General features: G+C 43.4%; 1 protein-coding gene across 1 annotated transcript in view; it reads right to left on the bottom strand.

The window, feature by feature from the left end:
• Nucleotides 1-13,826, bottom strand: part of LOC131267832 (fasciclin-3-like) — a 101,242-nt gene that overhangs the window by 85,380 nt on the left and 2,036 nt on the right. The window lies entirely within an intron of this gene.

Here is a 13,826-nt window from a genome sequence, read left to right as displayed (position 1 = left end):
AAAGAATTAATATTGCGCGAGATTTTCAAAGGACCGAGGAATAGAAAGGTATAGAAGAGGTATAGAATATGATTCAATCAGTATTTTTCATAAGAATTTCAGTTTTGTAACAGTGAAAATCTGTTCCATCAATAATCTTCTGCTCTGTACATATAATTTGTTTATCAAAAACAACCAATTAAGATCACATAAATACCCCAATTGATTTAAAAAAAGGTATATCGATTTAAAATGTCAAGTTAACAAATTATTTTAATTCAAATCAGATAATGATAAAAATAGTTCGCCTCCATTGCAGTAGAAACAGAAAGAATCTAATACAACAGTTTTACAACTTTTATTTTTCAAATGTTTCGCATTTCCATTTCGTTCTCAAGACGGATTTGGCACACAAACACACATAGCGTTATATAGAAAAAAAAAATCTTTAATTATGATGGCCTTCTTTTCATCATGAATGCGTCCCGTTCACTTTTTTCAATGATGGTGACGGCGCTCGGTAGGTTTTTTTCTCGTCTTTCTTTCTTCGGCACGTCGTTTCGTCGACATTGAAGCGAGCGCCAACAGCAACAAAAACTCTGCATCTTCATTCTCAACCGCGCTATTGAAGCCGCTGGAGGTTTTTTTTTTCTTTACTTAAAGTTGCTCGATGCGTTGTCATTGTGAATGCAATTTCGGAATGCCTTTCGACGAGCGAGGAGTAGCCGCCCCGAGTCAACGAGCTTGGCCGTAACTCACCACCCTTACCCACCGTCCCCATCCACAATCCCAGCTCCGGCAAAGCTCATAGCAATTGATCAAACAGACGATGACTGAAAACTCCACCACACTACCATCGAGGATCGGCGTCATTCTAGTCGCAGCAACAAGAAGCGATCGTGTTAAACGCGCGTTTTGCATTTGCAACCCGAAACGCCAACAAGTCGCTGGAGTTAGTCTCCTTTGCTTCCCGTTGTCTCCTTCTCTCTCCGACAACTCCTTTGCTTATTTTCTATCGCCTTAATTACGTACATTGAATGCATCCGGTATTCGATTGCAAACCCCTCGCAGGCACCAGACACCCCGCCGCTCCCTTTACGCATTAATCCCTTCCACTCCGCGTTGATTGAAATGCGAACAGCCGAGCAAGGAGGGCGACGACAAATGCACATGCTCTCCTCAAACGGCAAGCCAGCCTCGTTATCATCGCCTTCGGTTAAAGAAATACCCCCACCACGCGGCACGCGAAAGACCAGACACCAACACCTCGCGCTGTTCTACTTCCAACAAATACCTCCGGCGAGTTGCTTCGCCACCCTACCCTCCGATAACTATTTATATCTTATCGTGCGCGATTACTCCGCCGTCTTGTGCTTGCGCCCAGAAGCCAAACATTCGCGCTGGCATGCGCAACAACGTTGATAGAGGATGGGACGCGACGACGACAATCAAATGCCGGTATAAACACCGCGTTGGTGTGCAACGATTCACACGTTGCAGAAAAATAAAAAATAATAAAATTAACCTTTCCACCCGGTTTTGTTTTTCTTGGCCGTGGATAAGAACTCGCGCGGAACTCTGTTTACGGAAGGGAACTGTGGGTTTAGATATACTGGGTGAGAGAAAAAAAAACAGAGTCAAGCCACAGCACAGCAGGTTGCATCGCCGTTCCACAGGTGCTTCTTCTTCCTCATTCCATTGCATATGGAGGACAAGGAGGTGTTCGTCTGCAACAAGCTCTTTTTCCCATCACACCCACGCTAAGCTTTCCTACGGAAACGCGAAATCGGAAAACCGCAATAGCGGAAAGATGACTTTGTAAGCCACTTCGGAACTGGTTAAGGTGGAATATTTCAAGTTTCCTTTTCAAATGTAAGATGTTAAAATCATTTCATCCATTTTTAATATACACGCCACTCCGTCCAAAAGTAAAGTTAACGTCAGTTTAAAAAATCAATTTTATTTAGTATTACTTTATCACCTGCCTAGTTTCGTATTTCTACAATAAAAGTGATAGTGGTCAAAAACTAATACAAAAATACATAAAAACTTTGTATGACTAAGATTTGTTTTGGGCCCAAAACAAAAGTGAATTCATTAATAACTATCGGAAGAATATGACTGGTTGGTTCTAAGAGTATTTAGATTCCATACATATTAGTCATAAAAGTAAAACTCATGAAACTAACTCATTTTGAAAACAAATCGCAGAAAACATAGAAAAGTTTTGCAAAAGCCAACAATTATCAAAACGAAATACAAAAAGTAATTTAAAATGACCCCTATTTGTAAACCACCTAAAACTAAACATGTTGCAATAAAATAAAAACAGAGTTAGTTATCAAGCACCCAGCAACGCTTACAAACGATACGAAGAAAATCGATCCCTACACTTCATGGTGTTGGGAATCCAAGCGCCACGATTACATTCATGAACCATGCCCACTAATCAGATAAGTGGTGGAGTGTTTGATGTTTGAAGGAAAAACACCCTTTTTGGTATCAAAGGAACAAAACTGGAATCAAGAGAGAGTTTAGCGTAGCACAGAGTGTGACACAATTTGCCCCATGTACCACTGGTTAAATGTACTACCGAATGTGATTTTCGAATTTCCATTCATCACACAGTACACAAACACACACACCAACATTGGCACAATGATGCGCCATTGCGCTACATTTGAACGCGCATCGGAACGGTACTTTTTGCACCCGCCGCCGGCATTGTTCTTGGTGATGTTGATGGCATACATGCACATCGAAGGAATATTAATGAGGCACCCCTTTTCAGTCTCGCCCTATCTCGGTTTCAGCCCCCGCGCGAAGGGAGCGATGGGCCGCATTCGGGAGGTGACGATGACGTGTGTGTATATGGTATTTGGAACCACCATTTTCTTCACACTTCCGTCAGTTTCGAACGTTCACTTCCAGCAGCCGGCACGTCAGCCCATCTCGCCTAACTTAAACGTACGAAACCTGATGCTAAAAACGCGTTTGATAGTTAACGCGCGAACAATACCGCGAAACAAACACGCACCATACCATCATCATCCAACAACAAAAAAGGAACGAACCGGTGGAGAAGAACCTAGACGCGACACATTCCCGGCGCCGGCATTTGGAGCTGGCTGGAATGGACGCGGATGATGATGTCACACGCCTCAACACAAACAGCAGCAGTGTTCAATTTCTAAAACTATTTTTTTCATGCCGCGAAATAATCGGTCCAAACATTGGCGAACGGAAAAAAAGGAAACCTAAGAGCTGGAACGGAAGCACATTTTGCTTTATTTATTATCGTGCATCCAGACAACATTTACTTGGTTCTAGTAATAAAATCCAGTTCACCAAACCGATTAGGGTGCATTGGGGATAAACGGGAAGCCCGATGAAAAACCCAGAGAGAATAAAAAACGGATCTAAAAAGAAACAAACCCCCTCTGAATCACAGAAACGGTGCAAATCGCGTGAAAATAAAACAAAAATTTTCCTTCAATTGTGACGAGAGGAACACATTCACCCTCCTCCCCAGGCAGAACAAAGCCTATGAAAAGCCCACTTTCCCGATGACGACAATAGCGATATCCGGAAGGAAAGGGGTAGAAGGCAACCGGCGGGCAGAGGGGGGGAAAACTCAGTGGCCCATATCGTTCACATGGCGGGAGTTCGGAATGGCGTGGTGAAAATTCAACGGCAATGGACAAAACACAGAACCCGTTCTTTTTTTTTTTTGTAGTTTTCAGTCCGCATTTTCGCGACTTCGTGCCAGACTCTCTTTTTTGTTAATTTAATACCCACAACACCCCCCCAAAGATGACTTCCCCTCAAGCCCATCAGCTTTTTCCTCGATGCGCAAAAAAAAACCCTTCCCCCAAGAACGGAAACATCATGCGGGGCGACAGGCAGCAGTGTGTGTGTGTGTGTGTGTGCGGCGATAATATACCAGCTGACAAGTGAGCCTGTCACTCAAACCTCGTCTCCCAACCCCCTTTCGGGAAGGGAAAAACCGATGGGAGAGGTTAGCTGTCAGTCGGTGTGTATGTGTGGGTGTGTTGCACACAAGCATTTCCGCTGCACCCCGACGGATGGCCACCCACTTTGAGAGGGAAGAGAGTTGAGGAAGCGGGTGGGGCGCGGATTGTATGCAAAAATTATTTACTACCAAGCGAGTGTATGGCTGGGAAACAGTTTCCAAGTCAGTGGCCATCAGTCAAAGCCACCCCCGCGGGATGGAGAAGTGGAAAACTCTAGTGCCACAAGCAGGTTGTGTTCCGGCTGTTAAATAATTTGCTACCATTAGAACACAAGGTCGGGTTTGAACAATCGATTCGTTTTCGTCCCGATCGATATTGCACATCGTAAGGGAGATGGGAAAGTTCTAAGTACGTTGGATGACGGCAACATTATTGGAATTTAGTGTTTAACACTCTTAGTGAGACTTACAGAAATACAAAACAGAATTCATTCGTGAGTCCAACAACATCAATTGGATTTTATAGTTTTACACAAGGTAACCGATACAATTTGCCTAAGGAAGGTAAAGGCACATAAACGTAGAGGAGTTCGTTGTCCCTGGCATAACAAACTGCTGAGAACATTCCAAACGCTATTTCAACACTTCTGTATGACATCTTCATGGCTCACGATGTTTGCATGGTGCGGTGGCCAGCCGTTCGTAACACCGGAGGGTTCCGTACTCGAGATTCGATCCCATACCTGTGCCGTGGTGTTTTTCGCGCTACCACTGCATCCCCTATTCCTAAGTGTACTACAATCTCCCTTTCCCGATCTGGCCGTCCGACGCAGTACCAGAACGGTAATGAGCCAATATCCAGAGTATCCGTCATCAAAGATCTTGATGTCTGGAATGACGATCGACTTTCTTTCGCTTTGCATCATGACGAAGTGATAAGTAAGGCCTACCAAACTCTAGGACTCATCCGACTTTTCAGATCCCATGTGTCTCAGAACCCTCTACTGCAGCCTAGTCAGGTCAGCTACTGGACCAGAGGTGGCCTGCTCCCCAAGCCATCTTATCTTTTATGTCCCATCACGTCCACTAAGACCTCGTCCTATCCTATCCCTGGCTAGACGTCGTACCCAGTTCGGCGTCAATGACCCTTTGCTTCGTGCAGTGCGGTAATTTGATGCGTCTGCGGATCTGTTTGATTTTAACACCTCCCTCTCCAGCTTCCGTGCCAACCTCCCCCATCATTCTTCCTCATAAAACGAATCCCTTTCTATTTTTTGCAACATCGTTCACTCCAGCACTGTTTTGTAATATTGTACTATACTATAGATACTATAGATCACATCACACGCCTGAGACAGACTCCATTAAGTTTGAAAATACAAATACATGCTTTGGATGTATGTGTTAAGATTTAAAAAGATGCCACTTCCGAATACCTTTACAAATATTTCATTTCAGCAACAATGCATTATGAAACCTTAGCGTTCAGTTTTGGCATGAGTTTCTCAGATGCATGAACATGCCTCTATCATGAGTCATCTAAGTATCTTCTGACGAGTTATTTAATTAAACTTTGCATAATATTTTGTACCTAAAACACATTTAATGAATCACCGGCAGTAGTGACACCTTTTCCAAGAATGAAATATGTCCTATTACTCACCATTCAAACGGACAGGTTCTTGATTGCTAATAGGACTTGGTTATTACAGCTTACATGCACGCTGTGCAACTTCTCTCCTTGACCGAATAGTCCGTACGAATACTACTCTCCGGAAAGAGAAGCAAAAAACTCCAAGCACGCTGTTTGCGTGACGAAACCTTTAGTACATTACGTTACTAAATAGGAAGTGGTGATTCATGTTACACCGGTGAGCTCAGAGCTTGAAAAACTCGCGCCCGATGTACGTCCCACTATGAAACGCATACACGCAACAAACCAACCTCCTATATGACATTCCGCAGAAAGGTCAAGTCCCCCGAAGGGCGTTTCGTGAAACGGTATTGTGTTATCGGCTATGGATGAGAGATAAGATAAGAATCTCGCAACGACAAATTCTGCTACACGTGAAACGTACCGCTGTTGCGTGTGAAAAAGCAAACTGTCTGGAGAGAGAATAAAGTACATTAATTTTACTCCTATGAAGGGCGGGGGGAATGGAAAAGCACAAAAAGTTTGAGGTTTGTTTTGGCACTAGTGGCTGGCTCGTGGATTTCCCTGGTGGTGAAAGTGAAATTTATTCAAATCCACCATATCCACAACAACATCGTCCACAGCAGAACGACGACGACCGACCGCGCGCGGTTGCTTCAATCCCTTCGAGTGACCAAATTTATCCGGTTCAAAATTTACATAATGGCAATAATTAACCTTCCTTTCCCTTGCACACCCGCTTTCCCTTGTTGGCCAAATCGGCAAAATAAAAAAAAGCGGAAAAACGTCAACGGGTAATAAATTTCGTGGTTATTCGCTTCGAGAGAACAGGGAGAAAAAGCTCGTGTGATTATAAGTCTTCATCACTGCGCGACTTTGGAGACTTGCAGCGACGCGCGCCTCGGGTCCGAGTGAGAGAGGAGGAATGGAAAACTCCCCAAAACACGCTGGACGCGATCCGTTAAAATGAACCTAATTACCAAATCCGTCGCGTCCCATTACCGCCACGGGTTAATGACCGGTGGAGTATCCTTCGAGCTTGTTTTTTTTTCTTCTTCGCGCATTAGGTTCGATCGACATCCTCTCCACGCCGACATCCTTCGGACGACAGGCGCGTGTTGTCCTTTCTGGCCGTTATTACCATGATATTTTACCCAGCGACAGGACGACTGAGGCGAAAGCGGTAGACGCCGAGGAGGCGGGAATGCATTCGCCCTAATTAGGGCGCATCCTAAATAGACCTCGGTCGGGGGTAGAAACGAAAAGCAAAGCGCACACACACACACACACACACACACACACCACACAACGGGTCGAGGGTGTCCTTAAGGGGAAGAGGCGGCTGACTTTCGCCTTGTCGCGTCCGAAAACGATCGGGGCGTGGTAGAGTCCGCGTCAACCGGCGAGGCGCCAACCAATTTTCTTCATCCCGGAGAAAAACGGCTACACCCGGAAGATTTGCGACCTAGTTTTGCCTTTTTAATAATTTAACGATGTCCTGAATCTTGAGGACGCGCAGCGGAAGGTAGAAATTAAAGTGTCGTGTGGCTAGCTGGACCGAAGAAGAAAATACTCAAAGACAAAGTAAGAAAATTTAAAAAAAATCAAACTTAACACATTATATATTTTTATTAACCTTGAAATTCGTATATTATACAAATTATTAAATTAACTAGCATCAAAGCTCCGTTTAAAGCATGAATGTTTTATTAAAATTACATTTTACTCGTATTTTTTCATGCTGGCATTTAAGGTTTAAATCAGGGATGTCAAACATGCGGCCCGCGGGCCACATGCGGCCCGCAAGAACATTGGGTGCGGCCCGCGACCCCTTTGAAACATTACATCGAAAGAAAGAAAATAACTAATGCGAAGCAATAAGTTAGCTATTGTAATTATATATCTTTACTTTTCTAAAATCTTTACCAAAATACACAATAGTGTTGAACTGCAATATTTATTTCAATAAACTTGATTTGAATTCGTTAAAATTTGGAAAACGATTGATCAATAAACCCTCTCTTTTACTAAAAATTGGTAAATTTTATAAGAGGTAATATAATATGAAAAAATGTGAAAATGTAAAACATAATTGACTGTTAAGATAAAACCACATTGATAAGAACATATTTTCATCACTCCAATCAATTATATGGTTTGGCCCGCGAGCCTATTTTGGGAGAAAATGCGGCCCGCGAACCTATTTTGGGAGGAAATGCGGCCCGCAAGGTGAAACGAGTTTGACATCACTGGTTTAAATGATAATCATAACCTATCATATCAAAGAACTTCAAAAGGTCATTTGACAAGTTTTCTCATATCGAGTTTATTCTTCCGTTACCCTTTTGACATTTTTTGTCAAAATAATATGTTTAATATAATCCTTTCGGAAGAAACTGTCGGTACGTGAATTCGCAGAAAAAGACGATTTTTAACGGTCCATTTTTTAATCTCGTATTGTTAAAAATCTCGTCCTTTACTGGACCAATTCAAAACCACACTTTTTGTCCGTTAAGAAACCCGGTGCACTTTATGATATTTGAAATTCAAATGTTTTTCATTTTTAACGGCCTATCACGTCCAAGAACCTCCAAAATCTTGGCTTCGGCGATCGATTGCCTGACGAGTTGGATCCCAATGCCAGAACCGGTCGCGCAGAGAACGAGTTCTTTGGCGTATTTTCCTCCCACTCGAAGAAACTGGTCCAGTCAAATATCACCAAGGAACACACACACACAAAAAACACCCACCGTAAGGAAATGAACAGAAGGTTTTGGTGTGATTTTCTTTGCCACATGCTCTTCGCGTGAAATGATGTTGTTCTATGCGTTCGGTTCCGGTTTTGGTTCGATCTGACAGTTTGACATGTCGAAGGGGGAATAATAAGGAATCGAAAAGACGACCAAGAAGGCGTCATAAAAACAAATCCTACCGCAGCTTTAAGAGAGAACATCTTGGTCCTAAAATCATCCCTTTCTTTCCTGCGCTGCCTACGCATTTGACGGATGTCTTAAAAGAACGATGAGCTCAACCGAAACGTGGCACAAGACAACGACAGCGGTCAAATTCGGTGGAGATTTAAATTTTCTCCTGCCCTACGAAGTGTTTCTTAACCCGAGCGCGCACGGTCGCTTGCGCCAATTTTACTTATCTTTCCTGCATCTTTCCGCCGCTCGTCTCTCGCTTCTTCAGCGTTCTCCTAGCTCTCGTGTCTTCACATCTTCTTTGACCCTTCCTCGTTCGGTCGCGAGCAATCCTAAAAGATCGAGTCGCGACGTCTCAACGGTTTACTTTTTTTTTTCTTCGCGCAACGCTTGCCTCATCCAAGCTCACACACACATCATATCTTTACGTTCGTCCCATCTTTCTTCATCTGCCAAGTCCACCTCGCTTTGTTCTCGCGCGTCTACCGGCGAACGATCGCGTCTTTTTCCTTCGATCGCTCGCTGGCAGTACGAACTGGACGCGGGCCGGACCGAAATGGACGCGGCGTTCAAACGACTTCAACGACACGGCCAGCTCAAAACCCGTTTTCTGTTAATTTTTTTTTTCTTCTTCCTTCACTCGCCCGCGGGTTTTCTTGTTTTCACGTTTTCTTTCTGCTCTCCGTTCCGTTTATTCCTCCTCCAAGCGCGAACTTTCTCTTCTGGAGGTGGTTTCGGAGCCGGTTTTTATGTTTTTTCTTCTGTACCACTTCCCTCCCTTTCCCTTCGCTTCCCTTGGCCCTTCTTTACTCCCTTCCATGCTTTACATTCGCGTTCAACTTTAAACCGCCCGTGTCTGAGCATTTAACGAGCGCGCCGCGGTCTGAAATTCAGGTCCGAGGCGAAATCAAAGACGAAAAAGTAAGAAGCTGCTGTGCATGTGTGTGTTGGTTGATCATAATCTCTTCGCGACGGCGGTGGCGGTGTTGGTGCATCGTTCTTTCGACTTGAGCACAAGATCACGACGATGCCCGCTCCTGATCTCCAGCGGCGGGCATTTGGAAGTAATTTATTTTGATTTCGTTCGTACCCTTGGCCCCGAAGTGTCGTGATTCAATTTTAGATTTATTTTTATGCTACCTCACTCGTTGTTCCATAAAACTTGGAACCCTTTTTTGGGAGGAAGGTTCGTCTTAACAACTGCATGCACCGAAACTGCAATCCGACAGGATAGGGCGGGTGGGAAAATGGAAAAGAACTAAAATATATTGAAAGGCTGACTCATCGCGCGCGTCGAAACGCGTGCCGTGAGGTCATCATGGAGGGATGCATTTTCCTCGTCATCGCCCTACAATGCGCCGTTGTAGGCATTATGGAGTTTGTGGAAAATTCTTCCACCGACGCCGGGGCCCGCGGAAACCCGAGAACTAGGTGTTCCGTGTTTTGTTTTTCCACCACATTCCGGTAGCAATTTTGCGTTCCGTTCCTCGCGTCCTTCGGCAAACACAACACGCTTCGTTTGCATGCATTTCCATATGGTCGCCAGGCCGGGGGGCCAAGGGTGCGATATTTTATACAGCCAACGCATGACGCCATCACGCTCGCAGTTGTTTGATGTTTGGCCGCCTTTGGAAGCATTGTTTTTGTTGTTTTTCATTCATGCGGCCAGTGAAAAACTTCTGTGCGACCATGGCTGTTGACGCCGCAAAGCGAAGGAAAATGAAAAACAATTTCCCACCCAGGGACAAATCGAGTTGAGTTGACGAATGAAATCATGGAAGCAAACCAACTATTTCTTTTGCACACCGTCAAATATCCTTTCAACATGTTTACCTCGTCATGCACACACATTTTTGGCAGTCTTTGGTAATCTTCAAAACTTCGACCGTTTTGACGACGGACTACCGTTTGTTTATTTTTTTTTTAAGATAGCCAATATAAAAAAAGTATTTTAAGTTTCTAAACGAAAAACCAAGAAAACTCATAATATTTAAAATACCTGAAAAAGGGTGCGACGCTGTTCGGGTGGAATATACTTTGTTTTCCTTTTCGAAGCGTAGCTCCCAAGGGCTACTTTTTGAAAATCGCGCTCAAGAGGACGCGGATATTCTGCTCGATCGCGGGACGTGCACATTTGGACATAAAATTGCCCGTGGAAAACGTGTGCGCCGTCCCGGCCCGGTGGCCATCTTATCCACGACCAAAAACAGTCCAAAACATGCAAAATTCGAATTATGTGACTCACGCAATGTTTTGCGTAGTTTATTATTTCAACTTTATTTTAACTTTTCCGACTGCTTTTGGATAAAATGCTGACCATAAGCCTTGACGGATAATGGAAAACATATTTTTTTACATGCCTGTGTTCTATTTTAGCCACCCCAAAACACGAACCCCTCAACGGGTATATGGGTTCGCGAGTACGGGAGCTCCAAAATAAGCAGTTTTGGATTCGTGCACCATGTGCTGCCTGTGCGCTGTGATGAAAAACATCGAAACTTCATTGGCAAGCGAAACAAACAAAAAATAACGCATACACACACCCCAAATACATCAACGAGCCGTCTTCGCCTTGAAATAGGAAAAGGGATCCAAATTTTGAAAACCCCGCCCCGACTCGGCAAGGTTCCCAAAACAGCGGTGCAAAAGCAAAACACACACTGCCAAAAAAAAAATCGTACAACTGTAATAACAACTGATGACCGTGAAAATTTGCCAACACCGTTTGTCCCCTGCTGATTGTTCGAAATTTAATTGCACATAAAGTCCGTGAATTATACGACGGGGAAGAAAAAGAATGTAACAAACGGGGTAGGATAGGGAGGGCGCGTTAAAAAAAATCGCCATTAATTGCAAACCGAAACATATGAATCACTTCTGTGGGGAATTTGATTGGAAATGTGTTTTTCAACATCGATAAAGAATGAGGTATAGGTCCGATTTTACGATTTCTACGATGAGCGGTATTTTAGACGTTCTACAAAACGCCTAAAGCAGGGATGTCAAACATGCGGCCCGCGGGCCACATGCGGCCCGCAAGACCATTGGGTGCGGCCCGCGACCCCTTTGAAACATTACATCGAAAGTTTGGATCCTTGAGTATTGGCTTATAGCAATTACCAAAATATTTAATATAAATTTTTTCACAAACTGCGAATTGCAAGAGAACTGAACGAATGTCAATTTAAACTATTTCAATAAGAAAGTGATATGCAACTTTGCAGCAAAGGTTTTACACAGATTTTTCTAGACAAGTGGATAAATAGTGTTTATAGAAAACAAACGTTTCTATACTACAAGACCATTCCAAACAAAATAACAAATGCGGAGCAATAAGTTAGCTATTGTAATTACAATACCTTTACTTTTCTAAAATCATTAACAAAATACACAATAGTGTTGAACTGCAACATATATTTCAATAAACTTGATTTGAATTCGTTAAAATTTGGAAAATGATTGAGCAACAAACCCTCTCTTTTACTCAAAATTTATAAATTTTATAAGAAGTAATATAATATGAAAAAATGTGAAAATGTAAAACATGATTGACTGTTAAGATAAAACCACATTGATAAGAACATATTTTCATCACTCCAATCAATTATATGGTTTGGCCCGCGAGCCTATTTTGGGAGAAAATGCGGCCCGCGAACCTATTTTGGGAGGAAATGCGGCCCGCAAGGTGAAACGAGTTTGACATCACTGGCCTAAAGACTTTTTTTAGACGTTCAAGAAAATATTAAAAGATTCTGAAAAGCTAAGACGGCTCATGATTTTATTCTTCTGCTACTTGTGAATTTTCTTCCCAGGCACAATTCATCCTAATATGCCTAATGCGGTGGTCACACATCGTGAAAGCATGTTTGAGAGGTTTGCTTGTTTGACATGATTGCCGTTGTTGGGCACTTTCGGGCTAATCGCATTACACGCTTCCACGTCCTCCAGACGCAGACGGCTCCCGACAGTGTCAGACGGTGGCATCAACCGATTCGCAGCATTGCGATGTACGGGAGACGCATTTTATGACTTCGCGCGCGCCATCAAAGACAAAAACCAGATTAACTTTTATCGTCCCGACGTGATCGTGTGGGATTGTTGCTGGACTGATGCCCCGCTGACGACGGGGGCACGTCTTTTCTTCCTCTTTTTACCACGCTGGATCGAAACACGGTTTGGAACACATCGTTCCCGAAGTTTGCGGCAATAAACGGTCGAGGGTCGGAGAGGAACGAAACGAGCAGCTGGTAATTACGGTGGAATATGGATGTAATAAGAGCAATCCTGCAGTTAGGTAGAGGTAATACTTAAGACTCATTACATGCCAGGCAGCTCAATACGCGGGTACAACCGATGTTTTTCTCACAACGAGTTTCTTTCCGCGGAAGAAAATTACATTAAATTTCACGAAAATAAAAGAAACAGGGTCATAAAAGTGTATGTTTTCCTGTGGGACATACATTCCTACATCTTTCACTCAAACTATTCACGCATCGCATTAGGCTTGTTTTTAAAGCGGGGTTTAGTTTTAAATCTCGCCATAGGACTCACTTTCACATTTGATGTTGTTTTTCTTTCGTGAAAGAATGTAAAATAATGTAATCTCCTCTTTTGCTCTTCTAGGTAATGCAACGCCGTAGAGTGGGGTGAACATCGATCATCAAAGCACGAGCACGCCAGGTGATGTAGCACACATTTTATGACATGACGTGAAGGTATTCTATCATAGAGAGTCTTGTGATCAGCAGGCAGAAATCGAGCCTTACCTGCTAATGGTGTTTTCTCTTCGATGAGCAACATGGCTCGTCATTAGCACGCGCCCGAAAAGATTGTCATCTGACCAGGTGATAATTGAACGTTGAGAAGATGTATGATTCATGAAGGTTCTATAAATGGTTTCTTCCAACCTTTTACGGACAGACTCAAACCGAGCATGAACGCCTCTCGAAAGCCACACTTTGCTTGGAATCATTTATCACAGATAAACTTTTCCCCCGAGAGATTCCAAATGGTTATCGGAACGAATGCTTGTCGCTTCATTTCAGTTTTAGATGGTTTCCTTTGTCTTTATCTTGAAATCATTTCCATACAAAAAAAACCTTTTGGTTCGGTATCTATCTGTGATGGCATAATCTGAATCAAGCCCTGCTTTGGACTACTATTTCGAGATAGGACTCATCTGTACGGTGACGAACGAACGAACTAAGCGGGGTTACCTATAAGTGTTTTCGGTTGAAGTTTTCTTGTTCCCCTTTTGTAGGGATACGACACGGGACAGAGATATAATTTATCTCGC

Source organism: Anopheles coustani, chromosome 3 (genome assembly GCF_943734705.1).
Source record: "Anopheles coustani chromosome 3, idAnoCousDA_361_x.2, whole genome shotgun sequence".
In the NCBI taxonomy this organism is placed as follows: domain Eukaryota; kingdom Metazoa; phylum Arthropoda; class Insecta; order Diptera; family Culicidae; genus Anopheles; species Anopheles coustani.
Note: the sequence above shows the minus strand (reverse complement) of the source record. Positions and strands in the feature narration are given on the sequence as shown.